The sequence below is a fragment of the Chiloscyllium punctatum genome, chromosome 20 (genome assembly GCF_047496795.1).
Source record: "Chiloscyllium punctatum isolate Juve2018m chromosome 20, sChiPun1.3, whole genome shotgun sequence".
In the NCBI taxonomy this organism is placed as follows: Eukaryota; Metazoa; Chordata; class Chondrichthyes; order Orectolobiformes; family Hemiscylliidae; genus Chiloscyllium; species Chiloscyllium punctatum.
This window is the reverse complement of record NC_092758.1, coordinates 77887298-77905310: the sequence shown is the minus strand read 5'-3', so window position 1 is coordinate 77905310 and position 18013 is coordinate 77887298. Positions and strand designations below refer to the sequence as shown.

Below are 18013 nucleotides of genomic sequence, written 5' to 3'. Positions count from 1 at the left end.
TGAGGCAACTGCAGTTTGGCTAATTTAATGAGGGGCTGTTTACGGTGCCAGATAAAGGAGCTGAACCAACTGTTCAGTCTCCTGAGTGTTTGTTTATTGAAAATCAGGGGGAGCATCCGTATAGGGTATAGCAAACGAGGGAGAATATTCATCTTAATAAGCGCTATCCGACCCAACCATGAGACTGGAAGTGCCTCTCATCTTTGGAGATCTTGTTTAATTTTTTCAAATAATTGAGTAAAATTGGCTTTGAACAGCCAGTCCAGAACTGGAGTAATGAATGTGCCCAAATACACAAACCTTCCCCCCCCCCCCATCTCCTGTAACCACCTAAATGGAAATCTATAGTCACTCTCAAGAGCCAACTCTTTCGTAAGACCACCCATAGGCATAGCCTCTGATTTAGCAAAGTTAATCTTATATCCTGAAAAAGCGCCAAACGTGTAAATGCATCGTATCAGGCGAGGGACTGAAACTGTTGGGCTTGTCAAGAAAATTAGAACATCGTCTGCATACAGCGAGATCTTACGTAATTTTGACCCCACTTCTGGAGCTGTTATTTTGAGATCCCCACGAATGGCCTCTGCCAATGGTTCAATCACCAACGTAAAAAGTAATGGTGAACGGGGACAGCCCTGCCGGCTCTCCCTAGAAATATTAAAGTTGCTTGATCGTACCCCATTGGTAATGACCACAGCGAGAGGTACACTGTAGAGAACCTTTACTCATCTTATGAAAACTTCGCCCAGACCCAACCGGTCTAGAGTATAGAAAAGCTACGGCCACTCAACTCAATCAAATGCCTTCTCTGCATCTAAAGAAATGACCAATCTCTGTATTGACTACTGTTAGCATGCTTGAATTACGTTAAGCAGCCTCCTAACATTATTGGAGGATCTGAGACACTTTATAAAGCCCATCTGACCCTCTTTAATAATAGAAGGTAACACCCTAACACACGAGCCTTAGAGAGGACCTTAACGTCCACATTTAAGATTGAGATGGGCCAGTATGAAGCACAGTTGTCCGGATCCTTCCCTTTTTTAAGGATGTGAAATATTGGCCTCTCTCAGAGATGGTGGGAGACAATCATGACTGTATGAATCATTAAATATATTCAGCATCGGGCCTGACAGTATATTTATAAATTCCTTATAGAATTCACTGAGAAGTCTATCAGGACTGGGCGCCTTTCCACTCTGAAGCTGCCTCACAGCTTCCTGCACTTCTTGCTTTAATAATGGGGTATTGAGAAAGGATTGTTCCCGAGTCACACCCGGGAGCTTCAGATCTCTAAAAAAGGATTCCATTTTGGCCTGCCCCTCCTCATAATTCTCAGACTGATATAACTTAGAGTAGAATCTCTGGAACGCCACATTAATCTTTTTAAAATCACATGTTAGGTTCCCAGACCCTTCCCTAATCGCTGTAATGGTTTGTGGGGCACTTCTCTTTCTGGCAAGGTATGCTAAGTATTTAGAACTCCCCACATACGTTCGAGACACCACCCACCCCCTCCACCTCCTCCAAGACTTCCATTTCCCCGGCCCCTAACGCCTCATCTTCACCATGGATATTCAATCCCTCTACACCTCCATCCGCCATGACCAGGGCTTCCAAGCCCTCCGTTTTTTTCCTCTCCAGACGTCCCCAACAGTATCCTTCCACCGACACTCTCACTCGTTTGGCCGAACTGGTTCTCACCCTTAACAATTTCTCCTTTGAATGCTCTCACTTCCTCCAGACCAAAGGGATAACCATGGGCACACGTATGGGACCCAGCTATGCCTGTCCCTTTGTTGGCTACGTAGAACAGTTGATCTTCTGTAATTACACCGGCACCACTTCCCACCTCTTCCTCCGCTACATTGATGACTGCATTGGCGTCACCTCGTGCTTCCGCGAGGAGGTTGAGCAATTCATCAACTTCACCAACACATTCCACCCTGACCTTAAATTTACCTGGACCATCTCTGACACCTCCCTCCCCTTCCTGGACCTCTCCATCTCCATTAATGACGACCGACTTGACACTGACATTTTTTACAAATCCACCGACTCCCACAACTACCTGGATTACACCTCTTCCCACCCTACCTCTTGCAAAAATGTCATCCCGTATTCCCAATTCCTCCGCCTCCACCGTATCTGCTCCCAGGAGGACCAGTTCCACCACAGAACACACCAGAGGGCCTCCTTCTTTAGAGACCACAATTTCCCTTCTCACCTGGTTAAAGATGCCCTCCAACGCATCTCGTCTACATCCCACACCGCCGCCCTCAGACCCCACCCCTCCAACCGTAACAAGGACAGAATGCCCCGGTGCTCACCTTCCACCCTACCAACCTTCGCATAAACCAAATCATCCACCGACATTTCCGCCACCTCCAAACAGACCCCACCACCAGGAATATATTTCCCTCCCCACCCCTTTCCGCCTTCCGCAAAGACCGTTCCCTCTATGACTACCTGGTCAGGTCCACGTTCCCCCCACAACCCACCCTCCCATCCTGGAATTTTCCCCTGCCACCGCAGGAACTGTAAAACCTGCGCCCACACCTCCTCCCTCACCTCTATCCAAGGCCCTAAAGGAGCCTTCCACATCCATCAAAATTTTACCTGCACATCCACTAATATCATTTATTGTATCCCTTGCTCCCGATACGGTCTCCTCTACATTGGGGATACTGGGCGCCTCCTAGCAGAGCACTTTAGGGAACATCTCTGGGACACCCACACCAATCAACCACACCGCCCCGTAGCCCAACATTTCAACTCCCCCTCCCACTCTGCCGAGGACATGGAGGTCCTGGGTCTCCTTCACCACCGCTCCCTCACCACCAGATGCCTGGAGGAAGAATGCCTCATCTTCCACCTCGGAACACTTTAACCCCAGGGCATGAATGTGGACTTCAACAGTTTCCTCATTTCCCCTTCCCCCACCTCACCCTAGTTCCAAACTTCCAGCTCAGTAACTGTCCCCATGACTTGTCCGGACTTGTCCTACCTGCCTATCTCCTTTTCCACCTATCCACTCCACACTCTCCTCCCTGACCTATCACCTTCATCCCCTCCCCCACTCACCCATTGTACTCTATGCTACTCTCTCCCCACCCCCACCCTCCTGTAGCTTATCTCTCCATGCTTCAGGCTCACTGCCTTTATTCCTGATGAAGGGCTTTTGCCCGAAACATCGATTTCAAAGCTCCTTGGATGCTGCCTGAACTGCTATGCTCTTCCAGCACCACTAATCCAGAATATACTAAGTATTTGCCTGGCTTGTCACCATGCTCGTATAACCTTTGCTTTGCAAAAGCCAGCTCCTTCTTTGCCATCTGCGTGAGCACTGACTTTAGTGCAGACCGCAGTGCCGTAATCCTCTGTAGTTTGACCAATGAGGATCTGTCAAAGTAGGCCTTCTCGGCTGCCTTCAACCGTTCTTCAAGGAGACGTTGCTGCTCACCCTTCTGCCGCTTCCTACTGGTGGAATATGAAATAACTAACCCCCTACCATAGGCTTTGGCAGTTTCCCAGGAACGGATAAGCTATCAACCGAGCCTATGTTGATGTTTCGGAACGCCCGAAATTCCCTAGAGAAATACTCCTACTGTCCATGAGAATAAAGGGGTCCATTCGTCAGTACATTGAACCCACTGTAATGTCCTTAGTCTTAACCATAAGGTACACTGGAGCATGATCAGAGATGGCAATATTACCAATCGTACAGGATGCCACCAGATCCAGGGTTACTGCAGGGGTCAGAAAAAAATCAATCCTTGTGTGACATCTGTGCGGATTGGAGAAAAACGTAAAATCCCTACCTGTAGGGTGGAGACGTCTCCAGACGTCCACCAATCCTACTTCCCCACACAAGCCCAATACATGTTTAGTTTGTGCAGAGGGTATCGAGGGACCTTTAGGCAACCTGTCTACTGTGGGGTCCATGAGGCAGTTAAAATCTCCCCCTATAATAATGTGCCGAGACTTGAGACTTATCAGTTTAGAAAAAGCATCTACCAAGAATTTAAGAGGATGAGCTGGGGGACAATAAACATTTAAAATGCCATATTCTTCCCCATTTATCAAGGCTTTAAGAATTACAAACTTCCCATATGTGTCTTTAACACATTTAAACAATTTAAATGAGAGATTTTTCCTAACCAATAAAGCCACTCCCCTACTTCTGGTAGAAAATGATGAAAAATAAACTCGGTCAAAGCCATTCTGCTGTAATTTCAGATGCTCCTTATCTTTCAAATGTGTCTCCTGTAACAAAGCAATATCCAGCTTCTCCTTTCTAAGACTCGAGTACCTTCTTCCTCTTAATTGGTGAGTGACTTCCCTTGATATTCCAGGTACACCATTTAATCAAATCATTAGCCATAATCTTCTGCAATTACATTTAAATTCCAGAGAGGAGGAACCCGAACCACAAATTGCTGAGCCTTAGTGTGACATGATCTACCAAATATAAAAACTACATAAACTAAAACCACTACACTGAACAAACATACAAAATTATTAAAAATTAAAAACAACAAAAACCAGAAAACAAACCAACGTATAAAGCGCCAAAAACACTGAGTAGGGGAACTCACCCCCTGCCTGGAGGGGGCTACTACCCGTCCCGAACTGCCCATAAGTAGGCATCTAACCATCTCAACCACCTTCACTTCTCTTAGCTAGAGCCGCATCACAAGCACAAGCTAAAAAGAATAAACACCCCATAGAATATCAATATGAATAAAAAAATATTCTTTTATTAAAAAAAAGGGAATAAATACCCCACCCATCCTTTGGTATGTCTTAACTTATAAATTTAAAATGTACATCTTAACCACTGCCAGACATAGTTTGAACCAAATTATTATCAATAGAGGTAAAAAAATAGGGAAAAACAAAGCTCCAACCGGATTTCCTCCATTTCTTTTACAGAATGATAAACGCATACCCAAGCAACGAAATTTATACATACTACAATTGTTTAACTTAGGTTAGTTTGTCCACAAAGTCTCTTGCCTTCTCCGATGTGTCAAAGTGATGCATGGATCCATCTAAGGTGATCCGAAGCACTGAGAGATATCTCAGGGAGTACTGAATCCCAGGCTCCTTCAATCTTCTCTTGACACCATCATATGATTTTCGTTTCTGGATCACCCTTGCTGAAAAGTCCTGGAAAAACATGATCTTAGACCCCTCGTAAATTAGGGCCTTTGGATCCTTCCCCTGGAGTCTGGAAGCCTCCATGACTCTCTCCTTATCTCGGTAATGATGGAACCGCACCAGGAGAGGACGAGCGCGTTGACCCAGACCTGACCTCCGTGCTGCGACCCGGTGAGCCCTCTCTATCTTCAATCCTCTCATGCCAGTCTCCAAGTCAAGGAATTTCAGAAGCCAAACTTCAACAAATTCCGCAGCCTCCTCACCTTCCTTACCCTCAGGCAGACCGATGATCTGAATGTTTTTTCTCCTGCCCCTGTTTTCAAGATCATCCACTTGGTCACGCAAATTACAAACCTGCGTCTTCAGGGCTTGGATCTCTTCCTTGAATGAACTGGCATCAGCTTCCACTACTGTGACCCTGTGCTCAATCTCATCCATCCTCTTCTCCAGGTCTCCCAGCTGCTGCTCATGCTTCTGCAGCATGAGAGAGACTGGAGCCAGCTTATCTTCAATCTGTTTCCCCAACATCTTGCGAGATTTCGAGAGCTGGTTCATCAGGTCCTGGAGAGTAATCTGCTCTGAGGCTGCTGCAGACTGAGCTGCAGGCCCAGCCTCAGATGCTCCTCCTCCCTTTTTAGGCATTTCTGGACAGCTGAAAATACAGGTTAGTCAATTTTTAAATGTTTCTTGGGGCTCCACAATCTTTCCAACACCCCAAGAAATCCTGATGACCTGGGCTGGGTGGGTTAAAGGACTGTCCTGCTCCTGCTGCAATGTGAAGCTCTGCAGTGTGATCTTCTCAGATCGCCGCAATCTTAGATTCCCAAAATTTTCATTTTTAACGTTCTTCCATATTTTGACTCTTTTTAATGCTGGACCTTGTTTCTGATTTCACTTAGCTCTTTATAATACTTTAATAATACTTAATTCTCTGCTGTATGAATTTTATTTCACATTCCTATCTACCTGTCAGAGTAGTTTGGAACCTCTCCAGCAAACTTACCGAATCTCCCTTCAAGGATGTTAGTCATACTGTCATAGAGATATACAGCACAAAAACAGTCCCTTCGGTCCAACTCGTTCATGCCAACCAGGTTTCCTAAATTAATCTAGTCCCTTTTGCCAGCTTTTGGTCCATATCCCTCCAAACCCTTCCTATTCATATACCCATCCAGATGCCTTTTAAATGTTGTAATTGTACCAGCCTCCACCACTTCCTCTGGCAGCTCATTCCATACACACACCACCCTCTGTGTGAAAAAGTTGCCCCTTAGGTCCCTTTTAAATCTTTTCCCTCTCACCCTAAACCTATGCCCTGTAGTGTGGGTCGCTGCTACCCTGGGGAAAAGGCCTTGGCTATTTCACCTTATCTATGTCCCTCATGATTTTATAAATCTCGATAAGGTCATCTCTCAGCCTCCAACGCTCTGGTAAAATAGCCCCAGAATATCCAGCCTCTCCATGTAGCTCAAACCCTCCAATCCTGGCAACACCCTTGCTCATCTTTTCTGAACCCTTTCAAGTTTCACATCCTTCCAACAGGGAGACTGGAATTGCACACAACATTCCAAAAGTGACCTAACCAATGTCTTGTGTAGCCGCAACATGACCTCCTAACTCCTATACTCAATGCTTGACCAATAAAGGAAAGCCTTCTTCATGACCCTATCTACCCACAACTCCACTTTCAATGAGCTATGAACCTGCACTATAAGGTCTAGTTGTTCAGCAACATTCCCCAGTACCTTCCCATTAAGTGTATGAGTCCTGCCCTGATTTACCTTTCCAAAATGCAACACCTCACATTTACCTAATTTAAACTCAGCCCATTGGCCCATCTGATCAAGATCTTACTGTATTCTGAGGTAACCTTCTTCGCTGTCCACTACACCTCCAATGTTGATGTCATCTGTTCCAGAACTGGTCTCAATGCCCCAGAAATCTAAAGCCTTCCCTCCTATTAATTTCTCCAGTTACATGTATGTGTGCCCTGTCCTCCTATATCTGTACTAACTAGCATGAAGCTCTGGCGTAATTCTGAGACCACTGCTTTTCAATCTCTATTTTAGCTGTTCGAAACCTGCATTCATGACCTCATCTTCTTTCTACCTATGTTGTTGGACCCAATGTTAACCATGCTTTCTGAGTCCCATAAGAATGTCCTCCAGTTGATTGGTGAGGTCCTTGTCTCTGGAACCAGAGAGGCAGCATTCTATCCTGGAGTCATGGATCTGGCCACAGAAACGCAGTTAGGGCCTGTTCCTGCTCATATATTTTAAGAACATTCTTCATGCGTTAGACTTGTAGGTATGGTAGGTTTTACTGTATAATAGAAACTCGGTACAGCAGACAAGGAATACCAATTCCCCACATTGAGATTATTTAACAAACATATTCATCCTGAAAACACACTGTCTTGAGTTACTCTCCAGAGCTACACTATCTTGACAGCTGTGAAGTATTATTTAAGGGTAGGAAAATGGATTAATTATTTAAAAATTTGTATTGGTTATTCAAAGCTGAGAGAATCTAAGAGCTCAATTGTGTGGGGATTTAAGAAAATGATTTCACATCACAGAGAACATAAGGGGAAGAAAACGTAATGGGAATGAAGGGGGATTTTCCTCTGCATTTTAAAATATTTCAAGCTGTGTTATTTTTAGGTTGTTTGCTTTCATTTATTTCTATGGTAGAATAAACTGCAGTTTTATTGTTAAAGCCAAATCTGCAACCTAGTGAACTTATGTTCCAGTGAAAGGCCATGGTGTTAAATCAGAAAAACAAAGAAAAGCAAAGATCCCTCAAATTAGATTCCATCTGGGGTCGGACTTGTGCAATACCTGCTGGGTTCATAATGAGCAGCATTATTCTACAGGGATTGAAATGGCAGATTGAAAGTGGAAGGTGGTGTTATATTGAAAGTGGAAGGTGGTGTTGTTGAAGGTGAAGGACAAAGGTGCATTCTGACAGGGAAGGGAGTGGGTGAGAACAGAAGTGTGGCACATAGGTTAGGCATTGTCATGTGTCCTGTTAGCCACAGTGGGGGGAATTCCTTGTTTGAGGGAAAACGAAGGCATCGCAGAAATGTTGTTGCGGAAGATTGCCTCACCAGAATGCGATGGAGGTGAAGAAAGTGGGAAAAATGTAATGGAATCTTTAGAGGATATAGGATGTGAGGAATTATGGTTGAGGTAGCTAAAGAAGTCAGAGGGTGTATAATGAATATTAATGGAGCCCCCATCATCAGAAATGGAGACAGAGAAGTCAAGGATAGGAAGGCAGGTGTTGGAGATGAGTCAAGTGAAACTGAGAAGGTTAGAATTTGGAAGCAAAGTTGAAGAAATGTTTCAATTCAAGGCAAGAGCAGGCCATGGCATTGATGCAGTTATCAATGTATGGGAGCAAGAATGGAGGGGGCCTGAACTGGTTTGGAACAAGAAAGGTTTGACAAAAAGGCAGGCATGTTTAGAGTTCGTACTGGTACTCATAACATTTTTTTAAAATGAAGTAAGTGAGACCAGTTAAGGGAAATAATGTTCAATGAGGAAGTATGTTCAACCAGCAATGGAGGGTGGTGGTGGTTAATGGAAACTGGCTCAGGCTTAACTGAAGGAAGAAGCAAAGCTTCCTCAGTCATCCTGGTGAAGGAAGGAGGGTGGAGAGATTGGATATCCAAGGAGATAAGGAGTTGTTTAGTACCAGAAAATTGAAAAATCTTAGAATGAAAGACAAAATCAGAAGGATCATGGATGTAGGTAGAAAGAGACTAGACAATGGGAGAGAAAGCAGAGCCAAGGCAGAAAGAAATCAATTCATTGGGATAGGAGCAGATTGAACTGATAGCTCTGTCATGATGGTCCTGTTTATCTTGGGATGGAAGGAGAAGCAAGCCATATGGGGTTGTGAGGTTGGAAGCTATTGAGTAAAGAGTACTAGGGGATCAGCAGTCAGTAACAGGGGAGGTGATGACCTAGTGGTATTAGCGTTAGAATATTAATCCAGAAACCCAGGACACCAGAACTTACCTGGGTTCAAATCCTGCCAAGGCAGATGGTGGAATTTGAATTCAATGAAAATCTGGAATCATCTGATAATGATTGTGAAGCCATTATTGATTGTTGGAAAACCCCATCTTTGTTATCCAATGTTCTTGAGAGAATCCCAAACTGTCATCCTCACCTGGTCTGGCCTACATGTGATTCCAGACCCACAGCAATGTGGTCAACTCTGAACTGCCCTCTGGGTTATTAGGAATGGGCAATTAATACTGACCTAACCAATGATGCTCACATTCCATGAATGAATTTTTAAAAATGACCTTTGCTCCATCATAAGGTCAGAAGTGGGGATGTTCATCAATGATTGCAAAGTGTTCAGCATCATTTGCAACTCCTTAGATACTGAAGCAATCCGAGTTCAAATGCAACAAGATTAGATTACTTACAGTGTGGAAACAGGCCATTCAGCCCAACAAGTCCACACTGACCCGCCGAAGCGCAACTCACACAGATCCATTCCCTTACATTTACCCCTTCACCTAACACTATACACCAAGACTATGAGTCCACTGAACTTGAAGCATTGTTTTCAGCATGGCCAATTCACCTAACCTGCACATTTTTTTTTGGACTGTGGGAGTACCCGGACGAAACCCACGCAGAATGTGCAAACACCACAGAGAGTCGCCTGAGGCGGGAATTGAACCTGGGTCTCTGCCACTGTGACACCATGCCGCCCAAGACCTGGACAATATCCACGCTTGGGCTGACAAGTGCCAAGTAACATACATGCTACACAACTGCTAGGTAATGACCATCTAACCACTTTGATGACTGCTAATCGAAGAGTGTGATGCTAGAAAAGCACAGCCGGTCAGGCAAATTCTGAGGAGCAGGAGAATTGACGTTTCGGGCATAAGCCCTTCATCAGGAATGATGACCACTGTCAAGAAAAACACACCTGGCTCACTAATATCCTTAGGGAAGGAACTTCTGCCTATATATGACTCCATTCCCATTGCAACCCCAGGGTTGAGCAATAAATGCTGGTCAAGCCAGTGATGCGCATATCCTGTGAATGAAATTTTAAAAATTGATCTGAAAACAATGCTTCAAGTTCAGTGTACTCACAGTCTTGGTGTGTAGGCAAGAAAGCTAGTGTCTCCCTTTGTCAAAGCAGTGGTCAGTACAGGCCTGCCTTGATAAATCTATTTTCTCAGCTTTTTCTGGCCTCCTGACTGATTGTTTTTCCTACCTCAACTCTAATTCCTTTATCCTCTTGTCCATTAGATTCTTATCTACCTCTGTGACTTTTTTGATGCCCTCTGTCATCGAACATTTCCAGTTTCCCTCTTTTTGTAATTAATGTTCGGTCTATTCTACACCCATGATGCTTCTGATTTTCCCTTTCATTCTATGTTTCCATTCTCCAGTAACTTATTCCTTGGAATGATAGAGTTAGGGTTAGGGTTAGAGTTAGGGTTAGTCTCCATCTATCATTCCCCTCCTCCATTTGACTGAATTTGCACTTAGACTGAACTACTTTTCTATCAACTCCAATCACATCCAACAATGACCAAGTGTTGCTCAGGACACCCCTGTGGAGCCCTAGCCTTTCCTCTGAGATTGCTGATAATTCTTTGGTCCTCTGTCTTACTTATTATTCTATTACACTGAAGACAATGTTGGTGCTGTTTTCTGTTTTCACCCTGAACTGGAAAATGTAATCCCTCTTTGCTTCTGACTTTTAATTTTCAGTCCTCTTCACGTGATCCATTTCTGAATCTTACATTAGAACCTAAAAAAGCAGGAAGAGAAGCAGTTGGATTATCTGCTTGGGAGTGTTCCATCAGTCAGCAAGACGGCTAATGTGATATTCACCTCAAATCTGTTAACCACTTGTTTTTTATTACAATCTAATTTTGTACTCATGTTGCTTCTGTTGCTTGTGTTCCATGAGCTGTAATGTTTTTCACAAGTCCATTGTGCGGCACTGTATTGAAGAGTTTTGGATGGTACACATCCAACAGCAGCATTACACTCACCAAGCTTCTCTGTTACTTCTTCAAAACTGCAGTTAAACAGGTGCAGAGTTTGTATCAACGTCAGCCAGGTGGACTTCATAGAATATTCCCTGAGTGGGGCTGTTAATCTGTTTCAGTCAGGGAGCCCCGGAAAACTGGAATTCCATGCAGCCCACGCTCCTGATCTATGGGCAACTGGTGGTGAGAGGTGTGGATAGGTCAAAGGATCTCTTTGTGGGTCTGCTCCTGGGCCTAGACACGATGGCAATAAGTAGGTCCAGACAGTGGGGCATGGAGGAAGTCATTTCTGGCAACTGCCTGTCCCTCTTCCGTGGATGCCCTTGGAGAGGGAGCATGCGGTGTCCACCAATGCTCAAGATTCCTTAAGGGAGAGGCGGCCGCTGTGGGGGATGGAGTGCTTTATTTCACCCTCGATTTTGATTTAAATCGTACCCTCCCCTTTTACTTTCTTCACATAGGCATCACCCTTATCAGGCTTTGCTTGTTACTGGCCATATGAGTGTTTTCCTAGTGGTTGTATATATTGAGTAAAATTATTTGCACTATAGTGACTTTACTGAGTCACTGTAAATGTACACACACAACACGGTTGTTATGGGGAAAAAATAAGCACTACTGCTGCACAGTGGTAGTTTGGGGTAAAAAGAAAGAATAAACGGGGGATTCTGAATCTCCTCAGTTCAGGGACTGCCTTTGAGCTGGCTGGTCACAGCCAGTGTACTGTGAGTAGGTATAAAACAAACAGGAGTGTCTCTTCAGCCCCATATGCCTGATCATTGGGCATCTGGTACTGAGAGGTGTGGGCAGATCGGAGTACCCCCTGATGGGTTACCTCCTGGCCCTGGCCAGGCTGGCTGGAGACATTGAGAACTGCAGATGTTGGAGATCAGAGTCAAAAAGTGTGGCACTGGAAAAGCACAGCTGGTCAGGCAGCATCTGAGTAGCAGGAGAGTCGATGTTTTGAGCACCGCCACAAGAGGTGTAAAGCCTGCGTGCACACCTCCCCCCCTCACCTCCGTTCAAGGCTCCAAAGGATCCTTCCACGGTCAGCAGAGACTTTCCTGCACCTTCAAACATCTCATCTGCTGTGTCCGTTGCTCTTGATATGGTCTCCTCTATGTTGGGGAGACAGGACACCAACTTACGGAACGCTTTAGAGAACAGCTCCAGGACACATACACCAAGCAACTCCACTGCCCTATGGCTGACCACTTCAACTCCCCTTCCCACTCCACCAAGGGCATGCAAGTCCTGGCCTCCTTCATCGCCAAATCTTAGTCACCTGATGCCTGGAGAAAGAAAACCTCATCTTCTGCCTTGGGACCCTCCAACCACAAGGCATCAATATTAATTTCATCAGTTTCCTCATCTTGCCTCCCCCCCCACCTCATCCCAGATCCAACACTCCAACTCAGCACTGGCCTCTTGAACTGTCCTTCCTTCCCACCTATCCACTCCACCATCCCCTCCGACCCATCACCATCACCCCCCCCCCCCCCCCACCTCCATCTACCCATTGCCTTCCCAGCTACCTTTCCGCAGCCCCACTTCCACCCTCCTATTTATCTCTTAGCCCCCTTCTCCTTGCCACCACTCCCACCACATTCCTGATAAAGAGCTTATGCCTGAAATGTCGATTCTCCTTCTCCTTGGATGCTGCCTGAGCTGCTGTGCTTTTCCAGTGCCACACTTTTTGACCCTGGCTATAAACAGGTCCAGGCAGTGGGCTGTGGAGGGGATTGTCTCTGCTGACCTCCTGCTTACCTTCTGTGGTTACATTCGACGGGGAGACTAGGACCTGTGGGCACAGCCTTAGAATTAGAGGGGGTCAGTTTAGAATGGAAATGAGGAGACATTTCTTCAGCCAGAGGGTGGTGGGCCTGTGGAATTCATTGTTTAGATCAGAGTGCTGCTGGAAAAGCACAGCAGGTCAGGCAGCATCTGAGGAGCAGGACCTGACCTGCTGTGCTTTTCCAGCACCACTCTGATCTGAACTCTGGTTTCCAGCATCTGCAGTCCTCATTTTTGCCTGTGGAATTCGTTGTCAGGGAGCGCAGTGGAGGCTGGGATGTTAAATGTCTTCAAGGCAGAGATTGATAAATTCTTGATCTCGCAAGGAATTAAGGTCTACAGGGAGAGTCGGGGTAAGTGGACTTGAAATGCCAATCAGCCATGATTAAATGACGGAGTGGGCTTGATGGGCCAAATGGCCTTACTTCCACTCCAATGCCTTACAATCTTATGAGTGTCATTGGAGAGGGAGTACATTGTCCACCAATGTTCTCGGTATCTTTTGGGAGAGATGGGCACCATGGATGATGGAGTGCTATATTTGCTCCTCTAATTCTATTTCGTTTAGTCCCAATCCTCCTCCTTCATTTTCTTCACATAAGCATCAGCTTATCGGGCTTAGCTTGTTAATATTTCATGAGCCACATGGATGTTTTTATGGGATTGGAAAATTTAGAATAAAGTTCTTGCACAATGGTATCTTTTTACTGCTTGGGAAAAGAGAAGCACTGCTGCTGGGGCCCCTTTGGGGGAATTATGAAAAGACAGGAGCATCAGCCATCCTGTCATCTCTGAGAGCTGACTCTGAGAGAACTGAGACAGTATCAAGGACCTTTCAAGTATACATAAAAGATGAGTTGGTGATGGGATATCAGCCTCAGTGGAGTTACTTCAGTGGCGACGAGAGTAAAGCATGCTCCTAGAGAAATTCGCTGGTGACAGTCGTCTTTGAATTAGGGTAGGCATTTCTAGCATCGTGCCATTATTTGGGAGGCTTAACTCGTTCAATCCTTCCACCAAGACCGGGCCCAGGATGTGGAAAGAATGCATTTTCTTTTCTGGACAAATGACATTGGGACAGATGAAAAAGACAGACAGCTTGTGAACCGGCAGCTTTTTCTGTTATCCAAATTCTAATGTTCCCTGAGGCACCAAATATAAAATCCTTACAAGAGTTGATGGATTTAATTATGGAATATTACAACCCCCAAGCCTCTTCTATTGCACTGATGCTATTGGTTTTATGTGGCAATTGGAGAACCAGGGGAATCCCCATTGGGTTTTTGACTAGATTAAGATGATTGGCAGAGGTATGTGACTTTGATTTGCACCTTAATGAGAAGCTGGGAGACTCTTTGGTATGTGGGTTTAATAATGTAACCATGCAAAAGCAGCTATAAGCTGAAGCCCAACTGGAATTCAAACAAACACTACAACCGGCTTTATCATTGGAAAATGCTGCAAGTGCAGCATATGAGTTGCAGGCAATTCTGGTGGAAGTGGACACTCTCACCAGTTCGATGGAGCTTGGGGAACATCACTTGAGTGAAGGCAATTGCATAGCCTCACTCAGGACACATCTTGATCAGAGGGACTCTAGGTCAGCCCACAGCAAAGCCCAAAACACAGCCAAGCCTTAGCCAAACATTCAAAATTTTCTTCAGAATCCATTGTAGTTGTTGCTGGTATGTGGACTCAAGACAGCAAAAGAGTCCAACTAGACCTAAACTTGATTTGGAGGAGCTGGTGTCGGACGGGGTGGACAAAATTAAAAATCACACAACATCAGGTTACCGTCCAACAGATTTATTTGTCGGCACTGGCTTTTGAAGTGCTGCTTCTTCATCAGGTGATGAAGCTAATGAAGCTAGTACCTCTAAATAAACCTGTTGAACTATAACCTGGTATTGTGTGATTTTTAACTTAGACCAAAAATAAGCAAGAAAACTCATAGGCCTGTAGCCAGAATATTGCACAGCCTGGAAAGTCCACCTACATCTGGTTTGGAACAGTTAAACTGCTTAGCAACATCTAAATCAGAACCAATCAAAACAAACATCTGGTTAAATTGTCACCCAGTTCTAATGGAGGTCGATACCAGTTTCAGTAATTGCAGAACCAGTCTTAAATTGAATTTGCTCTGGATTCCAATCCTTAAGTTTACACAAGACCTCAGCTAGACTGAGAACATATACCAGGGATCATTTACGATTAAGGGTACAACTTCAATTCCAGCTTCTTATGAGAAGCAGCTGGTTTACTACTGACTGTAGTAAATGGCTCAGACCAAAGCTTTTGGGGCAAAATTGGTTGAGAAAGATGCACTAGATTGATCAAACATTTTTCAATAAGAGAATGGTTGCCTGAGTGAAGTCCTAATAAAATACCCCGGAAGTGTCTCAGGAAGATCTGGGGACTATCAAAGGAGCCAAAGCCACCTTGCATGTTGACCAGGAAGTAATACTCATAAGGGTTTTTAACCAAGGTACGAGATTGCCATTTAGGGTATCGTCAGCCTGTGCAATTTTTCAGTAGACAATACAGAACATTTCACAAGGTCTACCCCAGGTTGCCATTTATCTAGACGACATGCTAGTAATGGGGAAAGCCAATAAGGAGCACATAGAAAACTTGGACATAGTCCTTAAATGCTTCTTCCAAACAGATGTATGCACTAGAAGGGAAAAATGTATGTTCCAGGCACTCAAGTGATCTACTTGGGCTACAGGGTCAACAATGTAAAAATGTGTTTCTGGAAAAGCGCAGCAGGTCAGGTAGCATCAAAGGAGAAGGAGAATTGACGTTTCAGGCATAAGCCCTTCTTTACACCCATTGGAACAGACAATGAAGAGCACAGAGCTTAGGTTTTTCCTTGGGCTGGTGAATTATTATGGAAACTTCATACATAAGCTGGCTTCCATCCTTCCATTAAATCTTAAAAGAAAATCAGCCTTGGGAATGGTCATGTAGTCTAGCCATTGCTTTCAGGGAAGTGAAGAAACAGCTATCATCCTCTCAGGTGTTGGCACACCATGCTCCCAAATGAGATCTGGTATTGACTTTACATCATCAGGGTAGTATTAGCTCATAGGTGGCCCAATGGAGAGGAACGCCTAACAGCGAATGCAACCAGGACTTTGGCTAATGTAGAGTGTAAGTATGCCCAGTTAGAGAAGGACGGTTTGGCAGACATATTGGAGTCAGGAAGATCCGCCAATACGTTTACATGTAAATTTGTAATAATAATGACCAGAAATCCTGCTAGATTTACTTAAAGAGGACAAGGCAATGCAGCCCATTGCTTCATGTTGAATTCAGCAGTGGGCTCTAATACTAAGTGCATAGCAAATGCAGATGCATTGAGCCACTTCCCTTTGACAGAGTCACGACTCCTGGTACTGGAAGAATCCGTAAAGCTTTAAAACGTTGTGGACACACTTCCGGTCACAGCTGACATTATCAGACTTTGAATGCAGAAAGGTCCAGTCCCAGCAAAACTGAAACAACTAGTGGGGATGGGGGAAATCAAAGCGCCATTACAACCAGAATTGATGTATATCTTGTCAGATGTGGGAGTTTAAAGAGAGTTTAAGGGTTACTGCGGATTATATCTGCCATAAATGCTGTTGGATGTGAATCTTATCAGATCGAGTGGATTGGTGGGAGAGACAGTTAGAAGCAATGAGGAATTTGCAACAGCAACAGTATGTGATGGATGGCAGTTATAGGAAGGGTGGAAAGTCTCAGATACAGTCACATAGATGGGTTAACTCCAGGAAGGGTAAGAGAGGTAGGCAGCTCGTGCAGGAGTCTTTTGTGGATATACACATTTCAAACAGGTATGTTGTTTTGGAAAATGTAGGGGTGATGGATTCTCAGGGGAACATAGCACGAACAGCCACGTTTCTGGTAATGAGACTGGCTCTAATGCAACGAGGGGTACGTCGGCTTCCAAGAGATCAGTTGTGTTAGGGGATTCTGTAGTCCAAGGTATAGACAGAGGTTTCTGTGGACAGCAGAGAAAAAGCAGAATGGTGTGTTGTTTCCCTGGTGCCAGGATCAAGGATGTCTCAGAGAGGGTGCAGAATGTTCTCACGGGGGAGAGGGGCCAACAGGAGGTCATTGTCCACATTGGAACCAACGACATTGGAAGGGAAAAGGTTGAGATTCTGAAGGGAGATTACAGAGAGTTAGGCAGGAATTTAAAAAGGAGGTCCTCAAGAGTAGTAATATCTGGATTAATCCCGATGCTACGAGCTAGTGAGGGCAGGAATAGAAGGAGAGCGCAGATGAATGCATGGCTGAGGAGCTGGTGTATGGGAGAAGGATTCACATTTTTGGATCATTGGAATCTCTTTTGGGGTAGAAGTGACCTGTACAAGAAGGACGGATTGCACCGAAATTGAAAGGGGACTAATATACTGGCAGGGAAATTTGCTGGAACTGCTTGGGAGGATTTAAATTAGTAAGGTAGGGAGGGGTGGGACCCAGGGAGACAGTGAGGAAAGAGATCGATCTAAGACGGGTACAGCTGAGAACAGAAGTGAGTCAAACAGTCAGGGCAGGCAGGGACAAGGTAGGACTAATAAATTAAACTGCATTTATTTCAATGCAAGGGGCCGAACAGGGAAGGCAGATGAACTCAGGGCATGGTTAGGAACATGGGACTGGGATATTATAGCAATTACAGAAACATGGCTCAGGGATGGGCAGGACTGGCAGCTGAATGTTCCAGGATACAAATGCTCCAGGAAGGTTAGAAATGGAGGCAAGAGAGGAGGGGGAGTGGCATTTTTGATAAGGGATAGCATTACAGCTGTACTGAGGGAGGATATTCCCGGAAATACATTCAGGGAAGTTATTTGGGTGAAACTGAGAGATAAGAAAGGGATGATCACCTTATTGGGATTGTATTATAGACCCCCCAATAGTCAAAGGGAATTTGAGAAACAATCTTGTAAGGAGATCTCAGCTGTCTGTAAGAATAATAGGGTAGTTATGGTAGGGGATTTTAAC

The 18013-nt window shown here is 44.9% G+C and overlaps 1 pseudogene; it reads right to left on the bottom strand.

The window, feature by feature from the left end:
- The window catches only part of LOC140491826 (E3 ubiquitin/ISG15 ligase TRIM25-like), a 137035-nt pseudogene that overhangs the window by 44623 nt on the left and 74399 nt on the right, over nt 1-18013 (bottom strand).